Source organism: Seriola lalandi, unplaced genomic scaffold (assembly GCF_002814215.2).
Source record: "Seriola lalandi dorsalis isolate HSWRI2012SDOR001 ecotype SW California unplaced genomic scaffold, Sedor1 jcf7180002054703, whole genome shotgun sequence".
Taxonomy (NCBI): domain Eukaryota; kingdom Metazoa; phylum Chordata; class Actinopteri; order Carangiformes; family Carangidae; genus Seriola; species Seriola lalandi.
The window spans coordinates 119,781-127,552 of NW_019525256.1; the positions used below are offsets into that span (position 1 = coordinate 119,781).

General features: G+C 42.0%; 1 long non-coding RNA gene across 1 annotated transcript in view; it reads left to right on the forward strand.

Annotated features, from left to right (window-relative positions):
- LOC111668105 (uncharacterized) overlaps positions 1-7,247 on the forward strand; it is a 16,304-nt gene extending 9,057 nt beyond the window's left edge. The window contains exon 3 of the long non-coding RNA XR_002761712.2: positions 6,537-7,247. This is a non-coding gene — a long non-coding RNA (uncharacterized LOC111668105). The remainder of the gene's footprint in view (positions 1-6,536) is intronic.
- Positions 7,248-7,772: the final 525 nt, after the last annotated feature.

The following is a 7,772-nucleotide window of genomic DNA, read 5'->3' on the forward strand; positions in this document are numbered from 1 at the left end:
AAACCCCCCCCCCCCCCCCACGTTGGTCATTTTGAGAAGCCCGCAGTACGAATGATGAACATATTCTGACAGAGTGCTAGTCTTAGCATGCCTCTCCACCAGCATTACACTTCAACAATGTTTGCTTGGGTGTGTTTTTGCATCTATATCTCTCTTGAAATTCATTGTCATTTGTACTCACTAATCCCATTCAAGGCTGTAAGAGGATAGCACTAGCAAATATATTGATCCACTCTTGACTTGAAAGCAATTTGCCATTGCCTTGGGAAAAGGATTATGGGGGTTGTGGGGTGCACAGATGATCAAGCGCAGACCATTCAAAGTTGAGGCAATGGCACCCTATGTCAGGATCTTGATTTAACTGAGAACTGCATGGTCTCCAGTCACACTGATGGTCATCTGTTTGTTCAGCACAGTCTCACAAAATCCTAAAAGAATGCTGGAGTAAAGGAGGCAAGGGCTTGAGGTGGCTTGAATGAATAATGACCATTTTTCATTGGACTGCATGTTTTGCATTACTTTTGTAGTCTACATTGACTTTGTTAATGTTTGCCAGGCAATACTTTTTAACTTTCTCTTAAGAAGAAACAAGCTGAATGTTTTAGGACATTCACTTCTAAAATCCTCGCTCCCATGAATGTTCTGGTTGGGAGAACGTAATGCCAGATCACTGGATTCCTACAAATGTAACAAATTCATTTTGTGTATTAATATTTATTTTGTTATGAAGGGGACAAACTGGACTTGGATATGTGCGATTGTTACGCTGGTATTTAGCCAATTACTCTGGAGTGTGCCGTAAGGTTGTTGCAACAAAGCTAATGTTAGCTGTTCTGCCAAGCTCACAGCTTTCAAGGGAAAATAATTTAGATTACTGCAATGCCATAAAAGACGAGGGCCGGATGATGCTGCTTGTGAAATGGATATTTTTGATGCCTTTGGAGGAAAGATAAGAGACTTGCCAGAATCTGTTGCAAAGCCGCTCTCATCCTCATAACACAGCAAGCACACATGTAAGATTATCCTGGCTAACTATGGTATAGTTCACTATAGTATTAGCCCTACAGTTACGTACAGCGTGCAGTCTGGCTTACATCTATGTGTGGTAGTTTTTGGCATCGCCGCGTTAGCTTTTTGCCATCAAATTGTTGCAGGAGAAACGTTGAGCTTCTGTTACCACTTTTTCACACTGAAACTGTACAAATGTCACAATACAGAGTGCATATATTCTTTTGCAATCAATTTTGGATTAGAAATGGCATTCTTCAAATGATTCACAGGGCTTCCCATTCTTTTGTCTTGGCCAAGTCATTCCCTGCATGCCCTCTGGGATATGCTGATATTGGCAAACATTCATAGATTTAATCTATTCTCCGTCCAGTATGTGTTTTTTTAGTCATACTTCAGCAATTAGATATCAGTGAAATTCACTGAGAAAGACCATTACAGCTCAAACCGAACCCCCATACAAGTTTGGTTGTACTGGAAACAAATAAGGGTGTTTCCTGTGGCCCCGAGGGAGCGCTCATTGTGTGAAGTCAAATCACTTTCGTATGGAGGGTTTGTTGACACTTGGCTGTTTTGCAAAGTGTCAGTAGGTCAGGATGTATTTTTAAAGACGTCACGGTGATTTTGCGTTTTAGAGCACTGTGGTTAAAATGTTACTTTTTAAGATTTTAACATTTACCCTCATCCTAACCACAAGTTCACCACCAGCTCATCCCCATCATTTCTAAGCACACCTTTTGTCCTTGCCTTTGGGGCTTAACAGATGTTTACGTCTGTCCCCTGAGCTGCCTCAGGGAAAGCAGAAAACACTTGCAAACATATATGGGATGTTTTTCGGTGTGCATGTTAACCTAAGAGTAATGCGGACAATAGGCCTTGTTCTCCATGACTTAAGTTATCACTTGCACACTGCCCACAGCGCTTGAATCACTCATACACACATGCACTGTGTGCTTCTTGTGTGTTTGCGTGTTTGTGCGTACAAACTCCGAGGAGCCATTTTCAGCCTGTTGCTTAGGCTGGCTGTAATTGTCCTGGGAATCGTCAGCTCTGTGTAATAAATCACTCCTCTGGTACACTGTGTTCTCAACTCTGGGATGGCCGCTGTGTGCGTGTAGTGTGCATGCTTAACATATCGTGAGCTGAGAAAGAACATAGCTAAGGAATAATAGGGGTTGAAAATTACATTTACGAGGAAAAAAAAAAAAAAAACTGCAGCTCTCTGTCTCAACAGGCTTTTGTAGTTCGCCAGAGGCAAAACCTCATTTTTTTATGCTATGTGAAAACCCAACCAATGCATGTAGTTGGTGTACGATGAGGATGCAAATTAATTTCATATAGTCCTGTTTGTTTGCACCTTTTGTTGCTCATTCTTGTGCTTCTTTCAATTTCCCCCTTTCAGCCTTGCATGTCCAGACAGTAAAGAAAACAAGACTTAGCATTTAATTTTCTCCTTCAGGTTTTAATGCTGAAGGATTTGATGTTTGATTTGATGTTGCAGATGAAGCTACAGCAGCCGCAGCATACAATGACTGCAGATTATGTCAGGCTAAAACAATTGTAATAAAATTAAATCAGTTAATGAAAAAGGTGTCATAACTTATTTCTCTTTGCTTACTGCAGCGTAAGGTCTGTGCATGTGTGCTTCATCGTTGAAACTAGCAGACAACACTCATTAAAATGTTACATTTCTAGCTAATGCTAGAACTTCACTCAGACGCTTCAGCGTACAGCTGATACTTCTGCTAGCCAGGGTTGGCGGGCAATTTGATTCAAAATATATTGCACATTGTATCAGGCAGGACTTAGAAATGGTTATATTCTGGTGTTTTGCCAGAGTGACGCTTGTCGTTTCATCCTGTGTCATATTTAGAGTTATTACTTGCTTCCTTATAGCAGTGCTGATCTCTGACCTTGTTAGTGTTCGCTGATCTTTCCGCTATCCCTTCCTCTCTGCTCTTATACCTTTTTACCTCTCTTTCCGTCCTTGTGTAGGACTGTAATTGTCTTGCCAGTTTAAATACAATCTGGCAGACACCAGAAGAAACCAATCTTCTTGCTGTTAACAAAAGGCCAGTGGCGCTATCAGGTGCCTCCTTACAAATTTGCTCAATGAAAACAAAAGTGAAGCCTTTGCCCTGGATCTCATCTCCAATATTACACACCCACAATGGATCCCTCTGGATTCAGTACAAGATCAAGGCCCACAACCCATTCAGGATTCTCTCTCAAACTAGTCTCGGTCACATTGAGAGAGAGAGAGAGAGAGAGAGAGAGAGAGAGAGAGCGATAGAGAGAGGGAGAGTTAGAGTGTGTGTGTGTGTGTGTGTGTGTGTGTGTCTCTCTGCAGTCCAGAGCTTTCCACTGTTGCTCAGAGCAGCGTGGGGTTCGTTGAGTTTCTAGGGGTTGCTGGGTTCGTGGTGCTGCTGAGAGCTAGTTTGCCCAAAGTCCTGTCCTTGAACTGTGAAAGAAAATGCTGCTAGGGAAAGGCTTTTCAGACTGACTGACTGCAATAGTTGAAGTCAGTCCAGCTGAATGGAATCCAGGCAAGACAAATCCTGGGCTACTCGTAAGTATTACACAGGGTCCGCCTGAAAGGGGATGTTAAAGTGGTACATCACATAAAGGGTTTTCTTGTCACTTTTAATCTCTAACACTTGATTAGGCCATGGTTAAACTTTCAAAACGACTTCATATCAAAGAAGTTGATGGACCAAATTGGCCCTGTGTCATTACTCTTAAGGGCTTCATCCTTCTACCAACATTTCTTAAACTGACAGTCATTGGGGTGGAAATTTGTGGGGGTTTTTCTCAAGGTGAAATAACAAAATACTTGACATGTTAGTGAAGCAGTCACACACCCAAGGGAGTGGAAGTATCTAAACTAGAAGGAAAAATTCCTTCATTCAGCCCTGTATGGCTGCTGTAAACTGAACTGCCCCACGGGACAAGAGCTGTTTTCTATCAGGAGATCCAGGCTGTAACCAGAGGCCAAGCTATCTAGCTAGCAAAGACTTCTGTATTCAATTAGAGCTAAAGCAGAGAGAATGCTAAAACAGTAGGCTGGCATGTCTGATGCAGGCTAGCTCCATGCCGGTGTGCACACGCAGCTTGTTTGTTTATGCGTGCGTGTGCATTTAAAGACTCTGTAAACCGCAGTATTCACAAATAAGGACAAAAGAATGTTATAGAGTTTTTCCTCTCTTGTATCTTTCTCTCTACCTCCTCACCTCTTTCCCACAACAAGGTCCCCTTAAAGCTAGCACAGAGAGAAGGAGTGTGTGTGTGTGTGTGTGTGTGTGTGTGTGTGTGTGTGTGTGTGTGTGTGTGTGTGTGTGTGCCAAGCAGCAACTACCATAGCCAAAAGCTGAGGGCAATGTGGAAGAGCCTTTAGATAAGGCACAAGTAATGGTTGCTAACTGTTGGCTCTAAAAGTGCAAAAGAGAAATATTCACACACTTTTTTTAACTCGCTAATTTGTGCCTTGGTGGTGGTTTAGAAAAATTAGTTTCATAAAGGAGATATATGTTTAGAGGTGCCTTTGCTTGATTGACAGGTGTCTCATCCTATTAGCTTCAGTTACAGATGGCAGTGGGCAGCAGATTGAAATCAAAGCTTCAAAATGTGCCTCTCGGGATAAACTACGCTTGACTTCACTGACCGTATTTCTGTGGTATGTCTAAGTGGACGTTGGCCGTAAGGTGCTCACTACTGGCTGACCTACAGCAGTTCTTCACTGGCAAGCTTTATGTCCTCATGTACCAACTAAAGCTGCCAGCTGAAGAACTGTTGTGGTCGGCTCTTTCCTGCACTGAAGACACGTCCATCCCGAGGAATGTGACACGCGGATAACGACAGAATCAAATACAGCTTCTGACCGTCGTAGAAAAATAATGAGCACGGTCCCCTCACTGCGTGAAAACCCTGTCACTTAATGCAGCATGTTCATGTGTTCTGATTCATACCATGACACCTGCTGTGTCATGTAACAAAAGTATTGCATCATGGGACTTATCGCCGTCAGTTTTTTTTTTTTTTTTTTTGGCTGTAATTTTTTTAAAATTTTGTATGAATTTTTTAATGACATGAAATATGAGTGATGTAACTTAACATAGAAATGCTGCAGTGGGACAAAACACTTGACAGCTTTTTCTTATTGTTATAGATTCATATTTTTATTATTCAAGAGAGAAACAGACAAGGAAAAGCAACTCGCCTCTTGTCATTTAGGCTTAGCATTTATGATAGCTGTGCAGTTTAGTGTTTGCTTTTAATGATGTGTCATATAATGTTTTACAGTGTTGGCACAATTGTAAGTTTCACCTGGCTTGCATCATCCCAAAAACACATTTTAGTCAAGCATCAGCAGTCATATTCAAGTCTTTTTTTTTTTTTTCTTACTTGTTAAAATTTTAAAGGAAAACAAACACCTGAAATGGATTTCTTAACAATTCAGAATTTTCCAGTGAAATTTCACTTGAAGATAATCTCTTCAGAGTTGACATACAAACATCTGAAGGAGTTTAGAAACTGTCCACTAATGCTGGGAGCCCAGTTGATCAGTAATCACAGCTGAAGCTAATAAAGCTGAAGGCTGAGATTCATCAAAGCCCTGACAAAGTGGCTCCACTTTTGTCGTTATCATTGTTGATACTTTTAGGAAAAATTCTCATATGCTAGTGGTGATAGTGGAAAGTCGCTTTTATGAGATGTGTATTTGTGTGCTTAATGAATAGTGGGAAACCCCCCCCAAACTAATAACACTTAAATAAATGGATTGACAGCTGAGGTCTGTTGTCATCTACATGCCTCTGCTTTTAGCTTTTACTCCATGTCATGAAAGACATATGACTTTTTCTCCTCTGTAATGTCACGCAGAAGAGCACACGTAAAAACACACAGATAGACATCTTGTCTGTGACCCTCAGCACTCACAAATCAAACTTCAAGAGAGAGGGCAATGCCCCGAGCAGGATATGAGTGCGAACGTGTCCCTTTAAAAGCTGCCAGCCAGAGTCGAACAGAGGGAAGGAATGTTCTGGGGCCTTAACAAAACCAGATGCCCCGGCTTACTCTCCCTTTGCACACATGCTCTTGGCTGCCTTCTTTCACTCCTCAAGCTCTTACTTAACACCACAGATGGAACCAAGAACTGGGCAGACTCCCTCCTCAGCCTGTCTGAAGTACATCATCTTCTTTATCAACTACCTTAAATGTGGTCTGGCTCCTAGTTCCCTGTCCGTGCCCCAATCTCCTTATCTTCTTGTCTGCTCCGCTTTACCTCCATGTCCTTCTGCCTGGCAGACCTTTTCCTCATCCCCCTCCACCCTACAATCCTCCATCACGCCAGTGACAGACAGACAGACACACACACACACACACACACACACACAAACGGGAAACACCAACATGGGATTATTCCACTCTCTCTCCTGTACATCCTCTTCAAGTAGCACTGCCAGTACCCCGCATTAATGCACCATAACAGTGCATATAAGGGTCACGCCTTGACCTTGTGTGCTCTGTAGATTTGTTTCAGGTCAGTGACTCGCCTGCCTGATCCACTCCCAGGGAATCGGCCTGTGAGTGCATTAAGAGATTGTTGAAGGAGGGATGCATAAGACTGAGATGCATGAGAGGAGAAGCACCTGCAGTAAGACGAATCCACCTGACCCAACAGGATGTGACCATTGAGTTTTCTGCTACTATGTATTTCGATGCCTGAGTATGTGCATCTAACCCTCATTTCCTCCCTTTTTCCCCACCCAGATGTGCCAGGCCAGTGCCACTAAACTCGGGTGGCCTGTACCTGTGCCTCTGCCAGCTGCTGCGCCAGCTGTGCAAGGTGAGAAAGCAGAACAGCATCACAGAAAGAGACGAACAGGCAGCTGCTGCAAACAGAGAGGAACATCATCAAAGGAGTGCTGAGCCAGCCTACACAGCCCCAATCATAATATATTTATTATTTACAGCAAAGACCTTATTATTAAGTGTCAAGCATTTGAAATTGGAATTGAGGCGGTATAATTTTGTACTGTGCTACACTGAGAAGAAGAAATGTGTTATTAGTAAAAAGAAAAATGTGTGTTTTGTGCATTTTAAGCTTTTGTAACATCTCAGTAAAACTACTGAATTGAGATCTCTTAATGTTGATTAACGACATGAGGGTCCTGGATGTCTCTTTTTACAACATTATCACAAAGATTAAATCAACATTAAATTACATCACTGTATAAGTACTTTGTTTTTGACATTTGTCAGTCTACTTGTGTTTGACCGGAGCTTCAGTCTTACATGTTAGGTGCTCCAGGCTCTGGGTTTATGGACTTACCTAACACACTTCCTGTTGGAGACATACATTATACTGCCAGGGGGAACATAAACAATAATCTTCTTAAGGTGTGAGCTGCTCTGTGAGCAGTAATAGCAAGCCCTTACTCAAGCAATTTACTGTATCTGAACAGGAGATTGTGACCAGTGCTCCACCACAGTATGGTATTGTAGCGCAGTTATTTCCTCAGGTACCTGCCACTTAAACATGGACTAAAATGATCACAATGTTTATGTTGATTTTGGTTAAAATTCCAAATCACTGTAACAGCACAAAGCAGGCTGTGCACATGGACTTAAATATAGAAAAGCACAGGTGAAGTGAGGCCAGTAATATTAACAATGACTCGTTTAGGTGTCACAGTAATCTGTGCTTTTCATGCTATGACGTTAAAATGTCTGCAGTACAAAAAGATCTATTGTACTTAAGTTAA